Here is a 22,418-nt window from a genome sequence, read left to right on the forward strand (position 1 = left end):
TTCTTCCTGGAGATTCTTCCTCTCTGTTACCATGTACGGGGTTTAGTCTTGTCTTCTCACTGCTGAGATATTGATCTTCCTCCCAAAGGAGACGACCTAATGAGTCCAGTCCATCCCAGCAACTGACCATTTTGCAACAACTAGTTACTGCTGTGCCCTGACTCACTGAAATTCAGCACTCGCTTCCTTTCACTCTACAGCCCCAGTCACTTGTGTCCAATGATCCTGCCCCTAGAACCAGTGCAAAAATTTTCTATTGTTCAAGACATTTTGTGTCATTTGAGTTTATGGAATTTAAAGGCAAATCACTGCTGAGTCCCAAGAATGTGTGGAACTATTCTATCAATGAATCCACCAATCAATATGGCAACAAGTTTCCCACCAATATCCTCCATCTTACATCATCAGTGTGAATGATTCCTGTGGAGGGTATGAAAAATGGAGCACAAGTTGGTGCTTCACAACCTTCCTCATAGAACTGTTCCATTGTTACTATAACTATATTCTTGCTACTCCATCCCTGACACCATCCAGAAACGAATCCAATTTGTGACAAATTGTGCCTTGCTTTCTGAGATGGACAAATGTGCCTTAGCATAATATTGAGACACTGACAAACTCACTTCCCCTTTTGATTAAACCCAGGTGGGGTCTAGTAAAAATCCTACTGAAGTCAGTGGAAAGATTCTCATTGAGTTAAATGGACTTTGGATCAGGCCTTCAGTTTTGGTTTTCCCAGCTAAAAGACTAATGCACTAGCCACTGCTCTTATTTCCTTTTTCCCCTACCCCAAATCACTGCCTGTCTCATTGTCAGAAATGCTCTAAAGCCTGGCTGCCTATTTAAATGTCATAAGGAAATGCAAGCAACAAAGTGGGTGACTTGAAATGAAGGCATGGATTTATTTAAGCATTATGGGCTGGATTCTTTTTTGCCAAGATGCACTTGGCACAAGAGTGGATGGGTCTGACCTGCTAGGGAAACAAGATTTCTCTGACCTGCTCAGCTGCAGACCTGGTTTTGGTGGTGTAGGATCTACTCTGTGACAGCTGGCAGAAATATAGATTCCCGCATCATGTGACATGGTCACATGTCACTGTGAGACCCCAGCCTCCATTCTTCCTGGGCTGACCCACATGTACACAGGAAGGTTTGCAAGTAAACAGCCATTTATAGTTCATTGATTTTGAAGCACCCTTAATGGCTTCCACTTAATATGTTTACATCAGTAACAGAAGTTTATATCTTATTCTCCTGACGCCAGACATAGAAATAATATATGGAAACAAATAGGATGAACACACTCAATAGATTATAAGCTTTGTAATGATACCTTACAAGAGACCTTTCGCATAAAGCATATTCCAGTTACATCATATTCATATTTTCATAAAGCATGCGGAGTGCAATGTCACAGAGTGATTGGAGAGGTAGGAGGAGAGCCAGGAGAAGACAGTGTCACAGAAGCCAAGAAGGTAACATTTCAAGAACAGCAGCATGGTAAACTGTTAAAGGATCCTGACAGGTGAAGGAGGAGAAGGATGTACTGGTTTTGATCTTTGGCTAGGAAAATATTATTAGAGACTTTGGTGACAGTGGTTTCAGTGGGACATAAGGGTTGGAAGCAGCATTGGAGAGGAGGGTCCAGGATGGAACTGAAAGGGGAGCTCTAGACAGCAACTGTAAACAGCTTGTTTAATGAGACTAAAGATGAAAGGGAGATGGAGCAGTAGTTAGAGAGGCAAATGGGGTCAAGGGATCTTGTTTTTTTTAAGATGGGAGAGACTAAAGCATGCTGGTAATCTGATGGGGAAAAAAAGCCAGAGGAGAGTGAAAGCTTGAGGAGATGAGTGGGACCAAGGCTGATCAGGGGATGGGATGGGGTGACTGAGGCAAGGGGAGGAGTTAGAGGACAGTAGGCAAGAAACTTCTGTGTCTGTGACAAGGGAAGCCAAGGGGGAAGGTCATGATATATTTTGTCAAATTTCTTTTGAAAGAAATTGTAAGATAATGTGCAGATACAGAAATAGAGGCAGGGTTTGAGGAGTGAACCAAAGGTGGTGAAAAGGGGTCTGAGATTCTGGGCCTGGGATTCAACTAAGTTGGAGAAGCAACATTGTTTAGCTAGGAGGGTGGCAGAACTGGAGGAGGAGAGAACAAATTTGTGGTAGAGGAAGTCAGCCCAGTCTCAGGATTTCCACCAGAAATGTTTTGTAGCATGAGAGCAGGATTGGAGGAGGAAGCAGATGTTGAGGATGGCTGGGCCGACCTTGGTATGGAAAGTAGAGGCAAAAAAGTAAAGGATGGAAGAGAGTGAAGCATGGAATCAGTAACCATATCAATGGAAGAAAAGGGAAAGGGCTGAAAGCAGATGAGAAGTCATCAGTGCTGATGGACTGGAACTTTGTGTCCCCACAGTTTGTCATACATAAAACATATAGCTAATAGATCGTCTACATGCTTGCGAGTCAGCAATGTTTTGCTGTTGGAGATGTGGCCCAGAACTCGCAGACCTGAGAGGGGGAGGGCAGAAATGGCTTTTTTTCACCTTTGTGCCCTCCTGATTCTGGGCGATTCCAGGCACCAAATTTAAGTTACAGCCGCCCATCCTGCGCTGCTTACGAATAGCAGTGCTTCCCAGAATCCACATAGTGTTATGCATCCCCAACACACTCCTTCCTGCCCTTGGTGTAACCGCTGTGCTAGGGCTTGCAAGGAGACCTGTGTAGAGCAACTTGTGATTGTTATAAACAGTACCTGCACTGGGGAAATACTCCCTCAGCTGCTAGGATCCTTTAGAACACCACAGCAGAATACAGGGGTTTTAATGAGGGAGAAAATCTCGCCCATCATTTTTAATTTGAGATTTTTACCTGTTGTCATTTGCAAATATTTGGGGCTATTTTATTTGTATGCTGTGCTAAAGAACTAAAGCTGTAATGTTTTTAAAATGCAATACAATGGCACAGCAAACTCTTGAACAACATAGCATAGTCTAGTAGGAGTGTGATATAGCTGCTTTAGGAGTTGATGAATTTCTAAAAGCTTGCTGCCAGGCTCAATGTTAAACAAATCCACAGCTTGTACTGGTATGTGGGTTATGTACTTCATCTAGCACTACCCTATTGCATAGATTTCATATGCTCCTTTGTGACAGCCAGAGATGAATAATTGCCTCAAGGTCTGTAGACCTACTCTCCAGTTTGATGCATGCATTGTCATTTTGTTATAATGCTGCATTTGTTTTGGAATTCTTATCCATCTGGAATAGTTCTCTGAAGTGCTACCAGCTACAGCAATATTTACAGCTTTGTAGCATAGGGAGTAGATAACACGAACAACTGCTTTTTGTCTTTCGAAATTCCCTTTGATTTTCAGCTGGAGTACAGTATTCACTTTCTGTCCAAAATTGTTGTGTCAAAATGCTGTGTGCTGCTAGATGGCAGCTAAGTCTCACCCCAGAGGTGGCTGCATTGATCAGGACATGGTGGAGAGTGAAACACAGAAGTGATGGATTTTAAATCAGAAGGCCACAAATTTATTAATTTGTAATCCCCCCACTGAAAAAAATACAGTAACTCCTCACTTAATGTTGTAGTTATGTTCCTGAAAAATGTGACTTTAAGCGAAACAATGTTAAGCAAATCCAGTTTCCCCATAAGAATTAATGCAAACGAGGGGATTAGGTTCCAGGGAATTTTTTTTTCACCAGACAAGACTATATTATATACACACACATACACACAGAGTATAAGTTTTAAACAAACAATTTAATACTGGTACACAGTGATGATGATTGTGAAGCTTGGTTGATGTGGAGGAGTCAGAGGGTGGGATATTTCCCTTACTGTTAAATGATGAACTAGCAATTGGCTGATCTCTCAAGGGTTAACTCTCTCACTCTGCAAGGCAGCAGGAATGAGGGAGATATGCGCATTTCCCCTTTAAGTACACAGCCTTGTTAATTCGATCAGCTTGCTGAGACCACAGCTGCTGCAAGCTCCTTCAGTCCTGAGCCCTGGTGCGTCCCCCTTTCTCTATGGAGGATGGGGTAAGCAGGGAGCAGGGGGACACCCTGACATTAGCCCCCCTCTTCCTTCCCTCCCCCCCTCGCACAGCAAGCAGGAGTCTCGGGGAGCAGCTCCAAGGCAGAGGGCAGGAGCAGCACATGGCAGTGGCGGGAGGGATAGCTGCAATTGCTAGCCTGCTGGGCAGCTGCTGCACAGAGAACTTAGGGGAGTAGTTATCTCCAAGGGTTTATGTTGACCTCTAGGAGCTGGCCCCTTTGAGTTTCTCACCCAATGCTGAATACTGGAGGCAAGTTATAATGAAATGACCACCTTATTCACCGCTTTCAAATTCTGTTCTTAGTCCTGACTATCCTAAAACTGGGCCTCCAGGATGCTGTAAGGTAGGTGAAAAAACCCACTGGACACCCTGTCATTCTTGCTGCAAGGGAAAAATCCCTCCCTTATCCCAAAAACTGATGCTCAGTCAGACTCAAAGCATCTTGGGAACTCACTTAAACCATATCCCCCTTGGAGAGCAGGACAGTAATGACACCAAAATGGATGTTGCATGGCTGGAGGGATTCATATATGGGAAGGGGAAGGGCAAAAGACAATCAGCTTCTTCCTCTTCTCCCCCTCCCTTGCCAATGGGCGCAGGTAGAGGCAGAGAATTGTCTCCTTCTCCCTTTATCCCACCCAGGCATGATTTCCACAAGTATTCTGGGCAGGCTGAGGTGGAAAGGCTGCAGAGCAGCCAAGCTGCCGCCTCCTTCCCTTCTCCCCCTTGCCCATCCTCTCGTGATCATAGGGGTTGTCTTTCTCCTGCTGGCTCAATCAAACCACACACACACACACACACACACACACTTCTTTGAAGGTAGTAAGTGATTTGTGTATAGCATTAATAATTTCTAAAGCAATTTGAGGCCTTCTGAATGAAATGCGCATTTTGAATAGGAGAGATGTATACATTCCCTGTGGAAAGGAGAAGAGTGAGAGATCATAATCAGAGAGCTCTAGAGTAATGGCCTCTGTGATAAATCATCTATCATCATAATCCTAGAGCTTCTCTCCTCTGTACCTCAATTTCAAAATCACTGTCTTTGTTGCGTGGAAACTCGTTCACTGCTAATAAATCTCATACTTGATGCCTCAGGTAGTATAAATAATGGAATACATTGTGCCAGAGGGCATGTCTCTTCTGGGAATATGTTCTTTGTTTTCATTAATGCAATGGTTTCTTGGAGAATATATATATAGTTGCATCACAAAGCATTTCAACACCTATTCCATATAATCTGTTGCTAAGAAATAAATTATTTAATATGTAAAGCTCTCCCTGAGTTTGGGGAGATGCAATGCATATGGGGAAATTAATCTAGCAATTATTTATTGGCTATTATACCATCTAGTGAACAGTGTCTTGACATGATTGCTCATAATGAATCTGATCCCTTAAACCTGAAGCACTTGTTTTAAAATCCAATAGCTTAAAATGAATCCTCCTTATTCCAACAATTTGCCTAATAGAAAAGTTTCCAGGGTGATGACTAGTTGACAAAATAAACATTTATTGCAGGAAAAGCTGAGTGCTGCCAGTAGCTCAGGTAGCTTGACACTTTCCCATTATAAAACCCTGTTTTCATTTGTTTATAATGTATAGGATAATGTACCTAAATATAAAAGGCTTAAAAAACTACTTTCCTGAGAAGAGAATTGTGAACAAGTAACTCTCCTGAGTGATTATTCTCCTATGTCCCAATCCAGTGCATGAACTGCAAGGCCATGTCTTCACTTCCTGCAATCTCCTGCCTCATTTGCTAGGCACCTCCCAACTTTTGCAGCAATTGAGGCTTCATTCAGTGAGCGTTATCTATCCTGGGCATTGAATGACGCTGGATTCCTGTGGAAAAAATACTATGTGATCATGTAATTAAAGACTGTAGCATAAAGTGTACACACAGGGAGAGGCCACATTAATACTGCCAGTTTCCTAATTTTTGAATCTTTGATTTTGCAGTTTTACAAACGTTCTTTTTAAATATAACGGAGCATAATCTGTAAAGCAAAGACTATATGATGGCATGGTATGTATATAAAAGGGCTGAATCTGTCCCAAGCTGCTCAAAAGTCTAAAATGTCAGAGTAAGTCCCAGGGGAAATGAATTAGTGGGCAGAGTGCAGGTGAAGCAGTCAAGGGTAGATATCATAAATACAACATTTAACATGGAAATCACAGGGAACATATAATGTGATTATGTGCATTCTTATATGAAATTAAGGCATTGTAATTGATCCATTGTTACAGGCTCACTGAATTTTTTGTTTAAAACAGAATTTTGTATCTCCTTATTTTCCATGAAAATGGACAGATTACCTAATCAAATATACAGGTGACGGAGGTCTGTCAAAAATTTTATGATAAGAGACATTAACAAAAGAAAAAGGATCACATCTATGCCACTTCTGTGTTCAATGGAGATGGGGTGAATTCTACAGAAGTGTATGAGCAAAATCCTGTTGAAAAGAGCAGTAGTGCAGATCAAAAACTGTTCACCGTACTTAATCTAAAGAAACGGAAATCACTGGGACTTTTGATCATATCAACCTTGGCGACAGGGAGGCTGGCCTGGAAGAAACTTCTAGGAGTAATTAGGAGACAATACTCATGTGTCCTTTCTCCTAAATGGAACGTCTAATCAAACACTGTTTTGGTTAATATTGATGAAACCTCATCCTGACACACTAATGGACTCTAAAGCCTGAGAAACACATGGAGAGCAAGAAGAGGTGTGTCTGGACATGCAAGCTCACCTAACTTAGAAAATGGATCCAGAGGCCAGGAAAAGCTGATGGTCCATGAACAGCAACTGATGTTGACAGTCTGACCAGAGGAGAAAGTGTTTTCAACAGATGTAAGCTATTCTCTCTCCCTCCCCCACCCCAATGGCTAAGCTGAGAGGCCTTAGCTAGTTTCTCTTACAGGAAGAGTAAATCTAGAGGCATTAAGCAAACCATTTGCTTTTGTTTCAAATCCATTCTCTCTCTGGTTTTAATCAATCTTGTTTTTATTACAATTACTAGTGGATAGATAATTTTATGCAGATGTCGTCAAAGAAAAGGGAACCTTATAGAAAGAGGTACCGAAAGGTAAAGAGTTTCTGCAACCTACATGCCTTTGCCAGTCTCAGTCAAGGGGCATGGACCCAGGTGTCCTTTCCCAGTGATCTGTGTGGTCATTAGACTGTGATAGATGAACACAAGGAGGGAGGCTAAAGGAACTAGCAGGAGATGAGAGTTGGCAGAAGTGTTGGTCACCATGCTACATTTAGGCCCCGATCCAGCAAAGCACACTTATACTTCTTAGGAGTCCTCCTGAAGACAAATGCTTTGCTGGTTTGGACTTTAACCATCATGACCCAGATGAATGTTATGTATAATACTTGTAGTGTAATATCATTTTTATCGTCCTAGTATTTACAAATCTCTCCGTTTTAAAATTCAGCGTGGCTGGTCTACTTTTTTTTTTCCAGATCCGTACAACACTTACACACTTCAAACTTTTCACATCTATCACTTGTGACAGAGCTTTATTTGCAAAATTAGTCATAAGCTGTTTATGGACAAGATTGTGGAATTCTTGTTCAAGCTGATGAGCCCTTGATGATATGAGTTGTATCACTGAAGACAATGGGATTACTCACATGGGTAAGTGTCCAAGAACCATTGAAAGCCTGTTATCTCAGCACTTTCCAGAGCCTGTTGGGAAGCTGGAAATATCCCCTGTCCAGTGAGATACCAAGTTGCTGTTTCTGTAGAGCCTTAAGATGTTAAATGATCAACATGTCACTGGCCCAGAACTGAATATGGGCCTCAGATGGGTGTAAATCCACATTTGGGAACAGAGAGGGAAATATTTAGCAGGTTGGCTGTTGGAGGGATAAAAAATGATTATTTGAAGCTGTTCGAGGGGTTGAAATATTAGAAGTAACTCCAGGGAAGATACTGGAATGGAAACAGGTTAAGTGGTGAAAGATGCATTGTTTAGCAATTAATCAACTGGATATCACCACCTTATATGGCCTTGTCTACATGAGAAAATTGCAAAGGTTCAATTTAAATTGGTTTCTAAACTGGTTTAGTTTAACTGGTGCAAACTCCTATGTAGACATATTTATCGTGGTTTAAGAGTATCTTATTTCAGTTTAGCTTAAACCAATTCCTAATCAACTTAAACTAAACAAAAATAAGGCTGGTTTGAACTAAAATAAGAGTTTTCATGTCCTGCATGGCATGTATGTCTGATAAATTATATATTCACGTTGCTGACATACAGTGGTACAGTTTTACTTTTGTAAGGAAACTGATGCCATTTTCCAAGGGAACTTCCAACACACTGCAAAACCCAAAGGAAACAGATCATGTATTGTGTTTTGTCACATTGTCAGTGTTTGTGTTGCAGGGATTTTTATACACAGTGTTACCGACTCTGGTCATCAGTCTATTTACCGCAGAAATGTTTTGGATTATATAGAGCCATGGCTGAGTCACAAGCAATGTCTTAAGTTATTTCTGGAAATATTTCAAACAAAATATCAAAGTAGATCAAACCCAGTTACAGATAATGCCAAACAGTCATTTAAATGGGGGGTGGGAGGGAGAAGGAATTGCAGCTGCCAAACCACCTTCGTGTGGGAGAGTTAGCTATAAATTTTAAATATCCATTCTGAGAATTATACTGCGTGTAAGAAATCAGTATCCTGTAGTTTAACAACTGAATCTCGGATGCCCCCAATACACAAAGGCACAGTAAGAAAGAAAAGGCTTTAAAAGAAATAAAGTCAAGTGGAGCATAACTCTAATGAAGAGGATATCCCAGAGGCTGAGAGAGTTTTCTTGCTATCTTGGGGGTAAAATATACAATAGGACATGGACATGTTTGGAAATTTGCTAAGAAACAGGACTCTACAGCTGTAGCACAGAAAATACTTCAGTAATAACTGTTGTTTACATGGTGATGTGATCTATGGATGAGCTCTTAGCTGAGAGAATTCTCTGAGATAATTCACCATTTAGTAGGTCCCCTGGACATTCTTTACCAAACCCCAGGACAATCCTCTGAAGTTCACGATTCGTGTTTGCCAGGTTAATTTGAACCAGTCACATTGTTTTGGACCTCTCATCCCTTAGTAGGCCCCGTGGGTTCAGGCTGCCCAGAGTGTATTCACAGGAACATTAACACAAGGGTCTGGCTGCCAGCCCTACACTGCCACTCTCTCATCTGTCTCTCAGCATTTCCTGCTTTCTTCCCACTAGGTAGAGTTTATGAATGAAGCACGTGGCCCCCTGCTAAAGATGGAACCATTACAGAGCTCCCATTAGTTTTTTTTAAATCTTTCCAGTCTTGCTTTAGATAATGAGAGATGATTCCGGCCTACTGCCCTTATACTTAGTGTACCTGGGAAATATTAAGATAACATCATTTAGTTACAAAGGCCATTGACCTTTTTTTGAAAGGCAACCACTTAATAAATATTACATTGTCGTTGCTGGACAAAATATAGTAGGTGTCTCAGGGTGGGCCTGGCCCCTTTAAGGGGAAATAGGGCCAGCCCCAGCTGTGCCACAATTCGCTTTCTCGCAGCCTGAAAGGGTGGAATTAGTAGAGTCAGGTGATAGCCGAATGACTACTTGGGCTTCATGAGAACAGCTGAGAAAACTCAGAGGTAAGGAGCTACAGAAAGCAGGTTAGGCTCCTGTGGGGTGCCCTGAGGAGCTATAGTCTGCAGGAAGCATGGATGTGCCTGGGAGAAGCTGCCAGAGTGCCCTCGGAAGGGACCTGCTAGCAAAAGGGGCCTCCATGGAGAAAGCTGTGGGAGGTTGTGCTCAGCTAAAAGAGCAAGGAGGAACTCTGCAGGGCGCAGGAGTAGGGACAAAGAGCAGGTAGCTACTGTGAGTGGGACTCCAAGGTAAGCAACATAGATGCTGATCTTTAACAGAGCAGGAAAGGAATTGACCATAGCCCATATGAGCCAAGAACTGAGCCCAGAAGGCAGGCTGGAGAGTAGCCCAAGAGGAGTAGAAGAACCTTTTGTTTGTTTGGACTTCTAGTTGGACTTTTGTTATCCCAGAAGAGGTTAAATTTGTTTAGTGACTTGGCCAGAGAGCCAACGCACATCACCACGAGATGTCCCAATTTTATAGGGACAGTCCTGATATTTGGAGCTTTTTTTAATATGGGCTCCTATTACCCCTCACCCCCTGTCCTGATTTTTCACACTTGCTATCTGGTCACCCTACCACATGGACTCATGTGGAGAAGGCCAAGGACACGCACATTAGAGGGGAAACTGAGGAAGGGATGCTGCAGGACCGCCCCATTCCATGAGTGAGCCCTCTGTAGGCAATGGGCCTGGTAGGGTAGGATAAGGGGGGAAGGCTGTATACAATTCTACTTACTATATTCTCCCAGAATTACAAACGTAGGTAGAGTGAGTTTACCCAAGTGGTCTGACATTAAGGGTGCTTTCCTTCAGGTATTGACACAATTATTTGTCCATCTGCATGGTCTTTTATTATATATTACTGAGATGGCTAATGTAAAAATGCTTCTAAGTGCTATGTTCTTAAAAAAGACTCAGTTCAGGTTTACGTGGATAATAAGTAAGAAAGGACAAGGACTTTGATATGTATTTGTCAAATGCTAATGAAACAAAATCTCAAGCTCTGAACATGTCTCCTAACAACTAGGTAAAATTATTCCTGCCTTGCTTGTTGTCTGTTATGTGGTACTGCGTGAATCTCAAACAAAGTAAGGATTATTTATGTTTATTATTATCAATCTTTATAGTATAACCCAAAAGTTTCTGGGTATCCATCTTTCTGGGTGATATCGAGATGAAGAGACAGTTACTACCCCAGAAATTTAATTGTGTTTAAATAATTTGTAAAAGTGATAAGTTATAACTTAAATATATATGGCTGTGTTGGGGATGGGAGAGGCGTTCTCCAGTTTTCCTGTGTCTATTTGCTTTCCGTACCAACCAGTTACCCTTAGAATATCTCTGCTGGGACAATTTGTACTTTCTGCTTATGGACACTGGATGTGCTTTGAGACATCATTTGAGACAGTTGCTACTCAACCAGAAGTTCTAAAGGGGTGTGAGTCCAGTCCTTCATGTGCTGAATGTCCAACCTCTTCATCACTCCCAGCCTGAGTGAAAGGGATCAACCTTGAATCCTATGGATTATATTTCCAGTAGATCCCCAAGCCATATAAAGATTATGAACTATGAAAATACCAGAGCTGTATAGCTGGTGCCATTAAAATTGTTACAGTAGTTCACAAATAATTAACATTACCACACCATTCCTTATGCCCAGCTGCTTCCCTGATCCACCCATCCATACAGTTATTCCAAGGCATATGTGAGATGTGTACGTCTTGCATTCACTGTCTGCACCGTGTGCCCCCAGCACAGCACAGTGATTTCAGTTCTCCTACATAAGGAATTTCTGCATCTGCACATGAGATGGGATTTGCCCCAAAGGGCAGAAAAGATTAATTCAGCTGTTGCTTGTAGCCTGATTAGTTCTTTGTATCCAATGGATACTATATCTGGGATGTTCTTGGAATACATACCGTTACAAATGAGAGGTAATGAGTTTCTCGGAAATATTGTTTCAGCTCTCCACACCTACCACAGATTACTGCATGTTTTTGCTCTTTATATCTGTTTCTACCTGTAGTGTAGTCTTTCTGCCACTCCACTTGTTACGTCTATAGATGCAGTGCCTTGCCCGCACAAAAGAAGTTATAGCTCTGGGGCTGTAAAGAATACAGAGGCAATGATTCGACAACAATGAGCTCTGTCAAACACATTTCAACACTTGTTGCTTGTCCCAAGAGCTGCTCATTAGCGACTTGAAGTGATTGTATTTGCATGCAGCATGAAAGAGTTTTGCCAACAAATGTACCCTTGAAGTGATCAGACATGTGCAAGAGGAGGCACCAGCTAGATGCCTACAAACATTCTTGCACTGATCTGAGTACTGAGGTGACTTTTTTTGCACACAGGATGGAAATCAAATTGGATTTCACCAGAGTTTCTATGCAACACGACCAATTAATGAAAAAAAGTTCTCTATTTGAAAAATGCCATTGATTACCCAAGCAAACTGACACTGGAGTTAAGAGCAAAATCGTGCTTTCATTCTAAATACCGATTTTCAATCACTTTTCTGTAAAAATCACTTTTCTGTTTAAAAAAAAAAAAATTCTCGTGCTTTGTTTCAACTCAAAAGCAGACCTCCTCAGCAAGTTTTACTGAAATCCACTTGGCTTCTTAGAGTTAGCTGAATGTTTAATAATAATAAAGTAAAATTCCACTATTAACATTTAAAAGTGTGTGCGCGCGTGGGTGGGGGGTTGGGCGGGAATAGCAGTTTTTAGGTTAAAAAATGTATTATAAAGATTTGTGAAGTCAGTGTGCCTGGACTTCATTTCTCAGGGCACCTTTCCAGGTCTCTAATGATGCCAAAAAATAAAAATTGCCAACTGGCAGGATCTTTGAGTAAGAACTACAGCAGAGCCCCAGGAACAGACTCATGCCTCTGGTTTGGGGCCTTACCCTGAACTATGTCCAATGATTTAGGGTAACATACACTACAAAGATTTCTGTGAAAAATGAAAGCACTATTGAAAAATGTAGATACCAAATTTGATTATGTCTACTAAAGTACAAAAAAATGAGTTCAAAACTAATGGACTGGAGATCTTGAAATATGAGTACGTGAGGTGCTTTAGTGCTATCGGCCGGTGAAATTGATTGACTAAGGCCACTCACCTCAAGCGCTTAATGTTTTAGAACTACGTTTTTGGCCAGTGAAATAATTACACACTAATTCAAATACAAGTCAAAGGCATGAGACAAGAAATGTTTTTCACCTATTTTCCTGACTTGGAGGGAACATGCTGGGTTGCTGTACATCTTAGCTTGTAGGCAAAACTCATCCTCTTCCCCCACAGTTTTTGGGTGATGTAGCCGTAGATTTATTCTGTGAACAATGGAAATTACAGCGGTCATGGGCTGTTAAAAAGATGTACGCAAGTTTTTATTTTCTTTGTGCAAACTGAAGTCCTGCATTTCCTTCTGTACAATTTGCTTGTATTTTTGTTTGTCTATAATCAAGTCTAACACACTTTTTCAGTTTGTAAAAACTGAAAGCTTATAATCGCCTACAGTTCTAGCAAAACTGGATAGATTTGCGGGTTTTTTTATGCAAAACAATAGTATAGCTGGTGTCATGCGGATTTATATACACTTTTCCAGGAAATATTGCTGAAAATGCCATATCAAACTACCTTCCTTTCATTAATAGACTTCTATGTTTCACACAGAAGTTAAATAAAGGATGAAAAAATAAAAGCATTTAATAATTGGCTGCTTGACACAAGAAGTAACACATCAATGTAGACAATGTGTCTTGCTGATAATACTCTGTGTAGGATAAACATTGAGGACTCTGGGGTTATAGACAGCACAATGTGTCTAATTTTGAATAAGCTGAAAAACAGTGTTAGGTAACATAATATACCAGTTAAGCATTATGGTAGAATTATACTATTACTAGAACAGAACAGGGTAAACATTGGGGCTCTATCACATAGAATAAGTGCCAAAATGTAAGTGTCAGTGAGATTTATATTTATATTTCTTAGGTAACATTTTAGTGATATGGACTAGTGACAGACTTGGAATAGTACTAGGACCATCACATTGATTCAGCTAAGGACTTATACTAATTAGAAATTGCCAGTTCCATCTTACTTTATTTTAATCCTTGATTTGACCGGCAAGTTTAATTCTGTGTAGTTTAAAATCCACTACAGAATTTTTCCCATCAATGACTTCATGTGGCATTATTATTGAAGCAAGATGCTGATACTATAACTTATTAAAGGAAAATCGATGCTAAAGGTCAAATTGTAAGTTCTATGGCACCGTTCACAATATTTCAAAATACTCAGTAAAATATTATTTCTCTTAGCCAAAATTGTTTATCGGAAGTATAGGGAAGAAGTCATAGTCTCACCTCCATGCAAACACATAATTTACCCTAGCCTCAGTGCAGAGGTACATGTTAACATTTCTGGGTTTTCCATGAAAACATTTCAAGCTACTTCATCTTCTCTTAAAAAAAAAATAGTGTTCAATAGTGAGGGGTAAGAGAAAAAGTTTAGCAAATGTTTCTATGACAGAAAATCACCCAAATCTTGGCTGGAATAGTTGGTAATGGTAAAATTAGGGTTGAAGCAGAAGTCAGGGCTAGGGTGATAGCAAGATGTTAGGGTTGGTCAATTTTAGGATTTGATTTTGAGTTAGAATTAAGGATAGATGTAGTGGTAGCATTCAGGATTGCTTTTGGGTTAGATTTATAGTTAGGCCTCGAGTTAAATATAGTGTTAGGTTTAAAATTAGGGTTAGGGCTAGAGTTAGATTTAGAATTAGGGATTTGAAATGAGTTTTTGGACTATTCCTTGTATCACTGCTCCTGAAAAGTTTAGGTGTTTCAGTTACCATGGGTGAAATCCTGGCACCATAGAAGTCAATGGGTGTTTTGTCATTGACTTCAATGAGGTGAGGACTTCACCCCTGGAATCCAATTGTACAGGACTCAGAGGAAGAGAAAAATGCACTCCAAGACAGATAAATAGATAAATGTACAGTTCCTCTAAAACTGACTGAAAATAACTGAATAAAAATGTCTTGTTTTTAAGTCTGATATCTTTGGCCCTTCCAACATTAGAAGCAATGCTATGTCCCCAACTGTCAAGCTGAGAATATTTCCTTTCCAGGGCTATGAAACTTCCATTACTAGTCCTGTGGATCTACAAGATGCTGTATCTAAAACAAGTGACCTCTAGCAAAACTGTTACTGTCTTAGGACAGACACTGGCTTAGATAGTGTGGGTGTAATGTTCCCATATTTAGAGGGGAAAAGAAACATTTTTTTGTAGCAGGTTGGTTTTTTTTTAAATGGAATCTGAATCTGCTCAAACACTTTGAAATTCAGAATAAATCCCAAGGAGGTGGATTAGTGGGCAGAGAGCAGGTAAGGGCAGAGTATCATATTCCTGTCAAATTATCACATGGGTATCACCTACATACACATGGGTGGGTGGTGTACTGGGGTGTGTGTGTGTGTATCTTGGTCTTTGTCCAGTACATTTGTTTAATTTCTGAACAGGAACCTGTACTGTAGTTCTTGGATTTTTTAAATTTCTTTTTCATTGTAAAAGCTTTGACACTATTTGGCACTGGTTCTTATAGTCAGCAGAGAACTTTTAATGGGTCTAAGGCATTTTTATTACCCTTTAAAACGTTTAATAGGGTTTCTGTGTAATTTCTCAACATGTTCTTATTTGTTTATTTTTTGATACTTTTGCTATATAGTTGTAACCTTGTGGTGTTGGATTTCATTACATTGGCACTGTCATACCACTAGAGTTAAGGGCATGTTAGTACTTCCATTATATGTCCCTATTTTTAGGGATTTATGGTCTGGATGTGAAATTTCATTCCCAGGTGAATCTCCTTATGCATGCTCTCATCTTAGATGCAAATTATTTTCTTTAATTAAGTTTAAAATAAATTTGGCTTGGTTACTTTTAATTTACACAGGATCTGTTTTCAGACACTTTTTGTGCACTTTTACACGTATAATGGAAAAACACATTTTATATGAACAATTAAGGGGCTGATCTTGCAGTTCTTACTAATGCAATTCTTCTCTTAACTGTAATAGGAATTTTGCCTGAGTAAAGACTGCAGGATCAAGCCCCAGATTTGGCATTGAATTAACGAATAGTACAGTTCTAATTACCTTTGGTATCTTGTAAAAAATGCAAATGGACAGGATATTAAACTTTGAAAAACAGCTGCTCCACATAGGCTGTAATTACTTTTCAAAGCAATTCAGTTAAAAAAAAAAAGTCTTACATGCAACAGTTTATTGGGAAAATATAGATTCTTTGGAGATTATTTGAAAATAAAACAACATATCTGACCCCTAAAATTAATCTAATCCAACAATCAGATCCTATGAATTTCTTTGCATCGATATTTGTACCATTTACTTACACTGTGCATTTGTAAAACTGTTGTATGCATATTCTTTTCCTGAACTGTACATAAGAATGGCTCTACTGGATCAGATCAAAGGTCCATCTAGCCCAGTCTCCTGTCTTCTGACGGTGGCCAATGCCAAGTGCCCCAAAGGGAATGAATAGAACAGGGAATCATCAAGTGATCCGTCCCTTGTCACCCAGTCCCAGCTTCATGTGTTTTATCAGATCTTGGTTTTTGAAGAACATTAATGTTGAAGGCTCCATTTTATCTCTTATGAAGATGAAGCATGTTAGATAAGGTGCTCTGTTGAAGCAGTGGTGTCAGAGGTATTATGTAGTTGAAAAACAAATATAATATCTCTCCACTCCTCCCAGCACAAGCATCTATCATGCGGGAGCCACACACACCCCAAACATATCCCCTCTGCAGCCAGAAATAGCTATTGCCAGTAGTAGCCCCTTGCACACTGCAGTGCTGGGAGACCAACTATGGCTATCTGACATACTGGTAAAATATTTTGCATGTCCCCTCTGTGACGAATCGACAAAGGATAGTCACCTGCTTCTGATCCCCACGTATTGGACTTGATCCTCTAGGTCAAGTGTTAGAGGTTGAGCTTTAAAGCTAGAATTCTTGGTTTCCATTCCCACTAATGACATAACCAAAGGGCAGTTACAAGTGGTGTAGCCACATGGGGATCTGAACTGCTATATGGTGCAGAAACGTGGAATAAGCTTGCAGAGACGCTTGCAAAATGTGCTGTCTCTCCTGTGTGGGCTAATCCAGACATGACAGCCCCCAGCAAATTAATTTAGTTCTTTAGTTCAAGTGGTAGAGGTCTGTGCTTTGCACATGTTCACTTGCCACTGATGATCCAAAAAGGGCAACATAACACAGCTGTTTGTGTAGGCATCCTGACAGGGAAAGCTCTTTGCATCTTGTCTGCCCACCAGTGTACCTATGCAGGGGCAGGTATAAATTAGCTTGTAACCTTGTCTGCCTATGCCTACTATGCAACAGTTCTTCAGAAGACACTGATATATCTCAGGTCAGTTGGCAGTTCCGTAAGAAATCTATGGCAAATTATCTGCAGGTTTTTCTTCTACATCAGCAGTTGGTAAGAAGTATCAGAGGGGTAGCCGTGTTAGTCTGGATCTGTAAAAGCAGCAAAGAGTGGGTGAATACATGCATCCGACGAAGAGGGTATTCACCCACGAAATCTCATGCTCCAGTAGGTCTATTAGTCTGTAAGGTGCCACAGGACTCTTTGCTGCTTTTACAGTTGGTAAGAAGTTTTTCCAAACTTTATTTTTAATCATTTCTTGGGTACATTTTAAATTACTAGTGCTTTTGGATTTCTTTCTTGCTAAAAATGTTGAGTGGATGACTACTATGGAAATCACCTAGAAAGTCATAGCTTCTTCTAGCCACCCAGCTGAAGTAATTAAGTACTGTAATGCTAATGCTTTTACAAAAGGTCCTTATATACTGTTCACAATTTTTTCTGTGCAGTGCTAGTATTATGGGAACTGGATGTCACAGTGGCATGTATGTCTTATCTGATTTGTCATGCATTTCATAAATGTCACAGGATTTTATAACTTTCTCAATCTGAGATTCCTCCCTCTGGCTACCAGGAGGCCTCTGCTTCAGACAACTCCTGTAATCATGGGTTTCATGAGCAAACTGAAGAAATCTGGGTGAAAAGTCATGGGGGAAAATCAAGGAATATATATTGCACATGGTGTAAGCCACACAGAGCTAATTGATCAGAAATGGAAAAGGAGGAGAAGACAACCGGATTTGCACTCTTTTGGTCATCCTGCAATTGGGACATCTCATATACAACATGTTGCAGACGGTGCTTTGAACTGTTTTGTAGATGCTGTACTAAGATCACCAATGAACACTTGAACCACTTCAACACCATCTCCAGGTAAGTATTAGTTACTGGCAAAACTAAGCAAGACAGGCGATGTACAGTGACATTTTCACATCCTGACTTCTGTTTTCTATTATATATAAAAGACAGCAAACAAACCAACCATCATACAATGTGTATCAGTCTCTGCATAGACACTAATAGGTTAGTAATCAGCACTTTAAGGTAAGTTTACGTCTCTCAAGGTTTAGTACCCTATGTTTCAGTCACCCAGACTCAGGTGAGGACTTCAGTTCTAACCATTAAAATATTTTTATTTCAGTCCATGATTGAGTGGGTACCTACCTTAATAATCCTGCAGGGGCAGGAAACAAAGAGAAACTCTCTTCATGGACTTTCCTGTGTATTCTTCCATTGGAAGAGGCAACAATGCTGAAACAGGAAATTCAGCCACCAAATTTCATCAATCTCCCCAGAATCACCAGAAACCTAGGCCAATATGAATTGAGGCATCAACACTTCCCTGCCAATTTTGGAATCTGGTGAAATACCCTGCGCTACTTTTTGCCAGTGTGGCTGCATTGAAGCCAAAGTACTAGGGCTTATATATTACAGCTACCCTTATACCCTTCCCTTAAAAGGGGACTCTTATTGTTGAGGGCTTTATCTCTATGGAATAGCTGTATTAATTTACCATGGACAGCTACACAGAGCTGGTTGAGATGGGTGGGGGGGAGAGAATGATGTTTAATCTCTGCCCCACCTCAGCCCTAACACTCCTTTTCTATTGGTCTTGCAGTTCAAGCAGGAGTTAACATCCTGGTTTCAGCGTTGCTGGTATTGTGTCAATTTGCTGCTTCTATGTTGAAAGACAGACCTTTGTGAGGTCACTGGCTCAGTAGCCTGCTAGCCTGAGATCAGTACATGGAGTTTTGTGAACTCACTGGCTCAGCTGTTGTAGACTTGCTGGACTGGTCTCTGTGACATCACTGACTGCACCTGTAGCTTATTGGTTTGATGTCAAGGCATATATGCCTTCAGCCCCTCTAGCTAGCTGGGTTGATTTCAAGACGATAATTATAATACATGATGTAATTGTAATGCACAATGCATCATGTAATTCATGATAGATAAAGGAAATCTGTTCCTTTAAAATATTTGTATCTGGATAGTTGAAAAAGCAACTGGGTAAAATGACCACACATCCCAGCTTTCCTGGGAGAGACTTTGTTTGATGTCCTGGGATCTGAGGAACTAATTTTTGAACCACAGAAATGCTCTAGGTTTTTATTCGATCAATAGAATTTTTTAAATAACTACTCTGTTTGTTGCAGATATATTGTTATAGAATGGAGAATGTTCTCTCTTATCAGGAAGAAACAATCTAGTTGAATAAATGCACACGGTGATGAGCAGCATTTGAAGTGAAGAGAAAAGTCCAAGTGCAGTTTAGCTACTATCAAAGTTGTTCTTCTGGTCAAAAGTGCATGTTACCCATATTTGTTCAGTGTTTCATGATACATGTTCAGAACTCAGTTACTGGAAAAAATCCTCCGCTCTTAAATAATATGCAGGTGTCACTGGGGTGCCAGAAGAAGCTGGCAGTATCAGAACACATTCTAAGAAAAATCTACTTTTATCTTTTGAAGGACTATTTCATGTCCCTAAAAATGTTACCACTATAAAATGTCCTAGTTTATGATTTTTTAACACATGGTCATCAACTTACAGCTAGGTGACATAATTGGTGCTTCATACACTTAACGCATAGGAAAAAGGCAAGGAAGACATATATATACAATGCGGAGGTTGTGGTGAAACAAAATGCCAGATGCCAGTCTTTTTCAAGGAAGGGCTGATGCTTCACTCTTAACTCATGCTGTATTTATTTGTTGGTGTGTATTATATGTAAAAGACAACACACGGGCAGATCACCATCCACCAGGAATCAGTCCTGTCCTAATTTTAAAAGAATTTAGTGCTGGTGGAATATGCCAGATTGAGACCTTTGGAGCACGAAGTCCCACATTTTGCTGCAGAAATGGCAACACACAGGAAGCAGCTGTACAGGCATCCTTCAGCACTGAGACTCAGTATTGATTGTGAGGCACCAACTCATAGTGAAAGGATACCTTTTTTCCATACCAATTCATTCCTTGGCCTCTAAGATGAGTCAGTTCTTAAATTGCAATTCTGCACTTCTATCATTTTGGACAGATGATTGTGCAGCTCAGTTTGCACATCTTTCACAGTTTCTCCATTTAGAAAAGAACTGCCTGCACCGTAAATACTGTCACAAGTTTGGCATGATTCAATATCAGAGGAGGTTTCAGATGCCCCAGACCATATGATAAACGCCAGAAGAGCCTGCCCCCTTCCGGTGTTTCAGCTGAATCAGGAAAGTCTGCATGAGGGTTGAATAGTACAAGTTCACATAAAATCTTCAGTTCTTACAAAGTGAAATATGGTACTGTGCCCTAAGCCCTAAAATGTTGCTCGTGGGCTGGAAATTAAGAATCTGGATATGGACAAGCTTTTCCAATTGCCTTTGGAACAGGTGCTACTGCAAGCTGTGAAAACAAAAAACTGAGCGCCAACAGTTCCCATGGCTTTCTAGAGCAAAGCAGCACATGCCTGAGGGCGGCATCCTATATGTAAAGACTAAATGACAAGGCATACGTACCGTAATCATGACCTATAACTATAGATAGAAAATATATATATATATATATATATATATTTAAAAAAAGAAAATTTCTCAGATTTTTGCCAGCTGGAGAAAGGTGAAGAGGATATTGAGGAATCCTTGAACTAAATGCATGTTTTATATTCCAGAAAAAAATTATGTTGCTCAGTTGGAGTTGGAACAACCATAAAGAGTTGCGAGCAACCTTTGGGTCAGATTCCCCTGGGGTTCATTATGGTGTGTTCTGACATGAAACCTGGGGCAGTCCCCCAGCAGTGGAATTCTGCTAGGGGAGGACGTTCCAGTGGCCCAAATTAGCTGCTACCTCCTTTCTGCTGGGAGATAAGGTACTAGAAGGGGGATGTGGCCAGACTTTTCCAGAGACCCTTTTCAGAAGTTCCCACTGGTAGAGCTCCTGTTGGGCCCATGGCAAGAATTAAAGCTGCACCTTACTCTTAGCAGCAAGGGACAAGGGATCTCACTGGGCCAGGGAGGAGTAACTTTCATCTGCCCCATTGTGTGCTGTGAACAGAAGTCTGAGCAGTGCACAGTGCTGATTGGGGCAGGAGGGAGGGTTATACTATTCCAAGGATACATAATTTAATGTTAATGAATTGATATCCCTAAGTAAATATGCACATTTTTGTTACAGAATCAAATCCAAGGTGCCATCCTAAGGGAGGGTAAGTAGACTCTGGAATACAAAAGTGGGACATTACTATTCTCATCATTGTCATTGTGGTTTGCTTATTTGTGATGGTGCTTTCCACACATTCAGGAAAGGACAGTCCCTGTTTCCAGGGGATCACAGTCTAAAGATGGACAAAGAAGTAGAGAGACTTCCTTTTACGATCTACATAATGCCTACAGTGTGCTAGGCACTTTACACAATGCAGTTGCTACCCCAAAGAGCTTACAATCTATGTCTATGCTGCAAGCGAAGGTATGTTTGAAGCACAGGTGGGCATACCCTGTGCTAACTTTAACCTAACAAGCATGGGTAACAATAGCAGTGAAGATGTGATGGCACTGTTTAGCAACACAATCACACATCCAGGATCCCCGGCCGGCTTGTACTTAGGTTGCTAGCCTGTGCTGAAGCCCATGTCACCATATCTACATGGCTATTGTTATCTGTGCTAGGTAGATTAAAGCTAGAATGGATATGCCTATTCCTCCCCCCTCCCCCGCCCATCACACCCTCCTTTGCACTACAGGCATACCCATAGAGACAGTTACAGAGGTTAAAGTATTATCCCTCTTCCTGCTTCTTCAGTGGATGATGAAATGAGGACTCATCAGGCAAGAGAATCTCAACTGGGAAGAGCTGGTGCCTGGCAGGGGAGTGTGAATCTCCAAGCATTTCTTCCAGTAGGCAGAACAGCGCCAGTGACTAATGGGAAAAGATTTGCCCAACATGTGAATCTTCCTCTGCCTTTTTTTCCCCTACAGAAAGTTCCCAGTCCCCTCCAGATGGTCTGGAGTGTGAGAAACTGAGAGCCCACTTCTTTCAGCTTCCTCCTTGTCCAGGGGAAAAGAGAAACCCTGTCACCTCCCCCCACTCCTCCCAGGCACGATCCAGGGAAACACTGTCCCTCTCACCTCAGCACCCCACTCAGGGGTGTGTGGGTGGTATGGGGGTTCCTATACACAGCTTCACATTGTGCAGGCATAGACACATACTTTTGTATGGTTGGCCATGATTCTGT

The 22,418-nt window shown here is 40.9% G+C and overlaps 1 long non-coding RNA gene across 2 annotated transcripts; it reads right to left on the minus strand.

Moving 5' to 3' along the window:
• Positions 1 to 5,720: 5,720 nt before the first annotated feature.
• Positions 5,721 to 18,951, minus strand: LOC120406714. 2 transcript variants are annotated; one of them, XR_005599517.1, is made up of 6 exons: positions 18,718 to 18,951; positions 18,369 to 18,455; positions 12,958 to 13,099; positions 11,653 to 11,838; positions 11,373 to 11,531; positions 5,721 to 5,913 (listed from the first exon to the last, which is right to left on the minus strand). It is a non-coding gene; the product is annotated as an uncharacterized LOC120406714 (long non-coding RNA). The 2 variants fall into 2 exon arrangements; XR_005599518.1 differs by lacking the exon at positions 11,373 to 11,531.
• Positions 18,952 to 22,418: the final 3,467 nt, after the last annotated feature.

The sequence above is a fragment of the Mauremys reevesii genome, linkage group 5 (assembly GCF_016161935.1).
Source record: "Mauremys reevesii isolate NIE-2019 linkage group 5, ASM1616193v1, whole genome shotgun sequence".
Classification (NCBI taxonomy): Eukaryota; Metazoa; Chordata; order Testudines; family Geoemydidae; genus Mauremys; species Mauremys reevesii.